The sequence below is a fragment of the Odocoileus virginianus genome, chromosome 32 (genome assembly GCF_023699985.2).
Source record: "Odocoileus virginianus isolate 20LAN1187 ecotype Illinois chromosome 32, Ovbor_1.2, whole genome shotgun sequence".
Classification (NCBI taxonomy): domain Eukaryota; kingdom Metazoa; phylum Chordata; class Mammalia; order Artiodactyla; family Cervidae; genus Odocoileus; species Odocoileus virginianus.
The window spans coordinates 33,219,299-33,224,323 of record NC_069705.1 but is presented as its reverse complement, the minus strand read 5'-3'; the positions used below and the strand labels follow the sequence as shown (position 1 = coordinate 33,224,323).

The following is a 5,025-nucleotide window of genomic DNA, read 5'->3' as shown; positions in this document are numbered from 1 at the left end:
AGTGGTAAAGAATCTGCCTGCCAATTCAGGAGACTCAGGAGATATAGTTTTGATCTCTGCATCAGGAAGATCCCCTAGAGGAGGAAATGACAGCTCACACCAGTATTATTGCCTGGAAAATTCCGTGGACAAAGGACTCTGGAGGGCCATAGTCCATGGGGTGGCAAAGAGTCGGACATGACTGAGCAACTGAGAACATGTACTTATATAAAGAAAATTTATTATTTTTGTCAAATGTTTGCCTCTATGAATATAATCTTTTCCTCTATTAAATGCTTTCAGGCTGAATTCTATTTAATTTAAAAACATATCTGTATCTGCTTTCCTCTTTTATTATTTTATTTATTGGCTATTTTACTGCTTCAAATCTAATTTTATTTACTGTTTGTTGTTCTGTTTCTCACTGACAACTATGCAGTTTTAGAATCCATCTCTTCTAATGCTAGAAGTTAGCCCATTTAAAGTCAACTTTTATAACCAATTTTTTACTTCATGGTTATCATTTTTTATTGTCTGTTTCTTTAATGCTATATGTATTTTTCTCTATCATAGATGTTTTTTGTTCTAGTATGCTATTCATTCTAGTTTTAGTTCAATAATATTCTTAAAAGTCTAACAGTGCCAAGGACTAAGCAAGTTTTAATTATTTTTATTCTTTATTTGAAGCAAGAAAAGTTGTTCATCAATAATCTTTGCTTTCCCCATCATATTCTTATAAATATCATCCAGTTTTATGGAATTAATTTAATATTAAGAAAGTTTAATATTACTAAGTTTAACAAAATGATAGTTTTCCTTCCATATTTTATTTTAAGTCATAATTATATGAAGTATTATACTTTACACCTTTATTACTATGAAATTCCTTCTTGAGTTCCGGGTATTTATTTTTTTTCTTTTGGCCATACCACCTGGCATGTGGTATCTTAGTTCCCCCCACCAGAGATCAAACCCACATCGCCTACATTGGAAGGCAGGGTCTTAACCATTGGACCAATGGGAAAGTCTTTTGATTAATTTTTTAAAGACTAATGTTTGTTCTGTTGATAAAACCTGTCTCATTTGCAAAACCCCCCACAGAAAAAGACCAAAGAAGTAGCTATACTTTCAATTATTTTCCACCCCCAAAGCATAATAGGAATGCAAATTATTTTAGTAGTAATGACAGAATGATTGTAGGCTATAGTCTTCTGTTTTTTTGAACCTTGGAATTACATACATTCTGGTATAAATAATTATGATATTTTTCACTAATTCTGTATAAAGTTTGGTGAACAATTTTGGTTAACTGCATTTTTATTTTCTATTTCTTCTATCTCTCTTTTCTGTCCTTTATTACATCCCCATTATCTCTATTTACCTCTGATTTATCTATGTGTTTCCTTCGTATTCTGAATAACCAATACTGGTTCTTTATTAAAAAAGATACAGAAAAATTTATTTTTCTCCATCCAATATTAGTTCTGTATGACCTCTAAATAAATGCAATTTTTCTAGTTTAGTTTATATTTCCTTTCATATCTAATTTAATAATTGCCTCTATGTCACCCTTTTCTGTTAGCTCTCTGCTATTATTTAATAGAAACTGCTCCTATTTGCATATTTTTCTTAAGAAACCAGGCAGATATTATTATGATTTTCTACTTTCTTTTAGAAGGTCATTGCAAAGGTTGTGTTCTTTTGACTCTATCCACTACCAGCATTTGCCACATATATAAGGTGGCTGAGAGCCCTTAAAATTGCAAAGCCAGCTACTTCCTCCTTAGAACAAAATCTCAATATCATTTGGATGGGACTACACCTTATTTGGGGTTTCCCAGATGGTTCAGTGGCAAAGAATCTGCCTACCAATGCAGGAGATATGGGTTCAATCCCTGGATAGGGAAGATCCTCTCAAAAAGGAAAAGGCAACCCACTCCAGTATTCTTGCCTGGAGAATTCCATGGGCAGAGGAGCCTAGCAGGCTAAGGTCCATGGGTTGCAAAAAGAGTCAGACACAACTTAGCAGCTAAACAACACACCTTATTTAAATCTGACACTTAACAGATTTCCATATAACACAAGTGCTCTGGTGGAATTTCTGTATTTTCCTGCTCTATGATGTTGTCTTATTTAACCAGGGAGTTAGAATTTTTCTTTCAATATATTATACATTAATGTTAAAAACCACACATACAGCACAAATATTCATTTTTCAACTGTTTCTTCTGTACTGTTCCCCTGCTTGAATGTTAGGCATTGTAAATAAAGTAGGAATACTTCCTTTTATGTTTTTTTTTTTTTAACCTACAATCAAGACTTTACTCACACAGAATCATATAGGGATCACAGTGGCAATTTTTTATTTTTTCAATAAAGTGAATTTTTCTAAAAAATAAGTTTAGAAGATGGAAATTAATAAAGAAGAAAGCTTAGGAACATATGTGTTTAATCCAAGAATATGCTCCTCATTCCCACTTTATCAATTAAAAAAAATGTGTAATCTATAAGCTTTGCTTACATCTTCAGAAAGGCACAAGGGTGAAGTAAACAACACAAAATTTAGAATCAAGAAGTCTCTGATTAGATTCTGGAGTCTTAGAGACTTGACTTGATTCTGAATATATTTGCCATACGAATTCGGGTCAATATCTAACCTTGTTGATCTTCAGTGTATTCACTGTTGCTCTCATTGAACTGTGAAGTTCTATACTAGAAAATCATGTAAGTAATTAGCAGAGTACTTAACAGTGAATTAATCTTAGCTATTATTAGCTGTCACTCTTTATGCAATCTTGTACATCTTTATATATATTTTAATGGAGCATTTGAAGAACACGATATATACATTTAGTGGTTCACTGTTTTAAAAGAGAAGTTAGGAGACATGCATATGGCATGCTTTAATTTATTTGAGTAAATGATGAGACTTTTCCTTAAAGTAGGGGGTAAATAAACATATTTTTAACAATCTCAGATGAGAATTGACTCATAAACAAGTATTTAAAATGAAATTATGATTAAGCTTTAATACTGAATTAACAGGAGGAAATAAATATGGGGAATCCAGAAAATATAAATATATATCATACTTGAACTTCTATATTTTGAATCATGAGTATATATGTGTGTGTGAGGTTGTGTATGTTGTTATAATTATGTGGGTGAGAAACACATCTAGTCTGTTGAGTTGGGGAAAGCTGAGAAAGAGTTGTAAAAGAGTTTAGGTTCTTGAAAATGAAGAATATTGAGGCATTAATTAAAATATGCATTATTTATCAAGAGAAAAACAATAGTAAATACTCCAACTCAAATATAGCTCAACATGCTTCAAGGTTTCATAGGTACATTTAATGTGAAGATAAAGATGTGAAATCATGTTCTGTACACATTGTATTTGTAGAGATTTTATTTTTGCAATTTAGCAAATCAGTTGTGATTACTATAGGCTTCTGTTATATTTGCCGGAGTTGACATAAACTGGATTGGAATGGAATTAGTTTCTCCCAAGGCTTGTGATTGAAATCTCTGTAGCTATCACCAGATATTATACTGTGCTATTTCTGATTGTTAATGAAAAAGCCAGGTGGGTTCCATCAGTGACAAATGTAAATTATGGTAGCATTTCAATTAAATTATTTTTTACTGAATATTAACCCTTTCTTAGAATGACTTTGGAGAAGGCAATGGCAGCCCACTCCAGTACTCTTGCCTGGAAAATCCCATGGATGGAAGAGCCTGGTAGGCTGTAGTCCATGGGGTCGTGAAGAGTCCGACATGACTGAGCGACTTGACTCTCACATTTCACTTTCATGCACTGAAGAAGGAAATGGCAACCCACTCCAGTGTTCTTGCCTGGAGAATCCCAGGGACGGGGGAGCCTGGTGGGCTGCCGTCTACGGGGTCACACAGAGTCGGACACGACTGAAGCGACTTAGCAGCAGCAGCGGCAGCAGAATGACTTAGATGTGCACATACATATATACCCATGTGAATAGTAATAAAGACTACCTTACATTTCAAATGTTAGTCACCTCCGACTCTTTGAAACCCCATGGACTGTAGCCCTCCAGGCTCCTCTGTCCATGGGATTCTCCAGACAAGAATACTGGAGAGGGTTGCCATTTCCTTCTCTAGGGGATCTTCCCAACCCAGGGATCAAAACTGGGTCTATTGTATTGCAGGCAGATTATCTGCAATCCGAGCCACCAGGAAGCTTATATCTAAGTATTAAGAATATATTTTAGGGTTTCCCCGGCCGCTCAGTGGTAAAGAATCTGCCTGCCAATGCAGGAGAGGGGTTCGATTCCTGATCCAGGAAGATCACGCAAGCTGCAGAGAAACAGAGGTCCTGAGCCACAATCCCCGAACCGGCGCTCTAGAGGACGGGAGCTGCAACTACTGAAGCAAGTGCCGCAACTCCTGAAGCCAGTGCACCCCGGAGCCTGCGCTCTGCAAAAGAGTAGCTACCACAGCGAGCAGCCCACGCCCTGCAGCTAGAGAGGAGCCCCTACTCTCCGCAACTAGAGGGAAGCCCATGCAGTGACGTAGATCAAGCACAGCCAAAAGGAAATAAATAAATAACATACTGCAAACCCAGTGAAGACACAGTCACACATTCCACCTCCTGTTCTAGTCCCACCACCTATAAAGGTGAACCAGCTGGAGCTGGCTGGGGGAGGATGCAAGTTTGTTTCAGAGCGACTGTCTGAGAGATAACGAGGGTCTCCAAACACAGGGAAGGAAGAAACATCACTTTGTGAAAAATCAGTTCTAGACTTTTTTTCCAGGCCTGGAGAAAGAACAAGGCACATGTAATGGAAGTCAACTCTCAGAGGATATCAAAAAGGGAATTTACAAGTCATTACTTGTAAAATCTACCCATTCAAATTAGCATACAATCATTTCAGCTTTTCTAAATATTGTCTTATTTTAACTTTCAAATAAAGGGAAAAGATCAAGTAAATTTTGGGGTTTGAACCTATCTATACCTTGTGAAAATTAATGCCGAATACTCACTGGCTTTGTCATACACAATAAATGAAA

At 36.0% G+C, this 5,025-nt stretch overlaps 1 non-coding gene across 1 annotated transcript; it reads left to right on the top strand.

The window, feature by feature from the left end:
* Positions 1–4,573: 4,573 nt before the first annotated feature.
* LOC139032681 (small nucleolar RNA SNORD22) lies at positions 4,574–4,696 on the top strand. Its single transcript, XR_011485257.1, has one exon. It is a non-coding gene; the product is annotated as a small nucleolar RNA SNORD22 (small nucleolar RNA).
* The last annotated feature ends 329 nt before the right edge of the window (positions 4,697–5,025 follow it).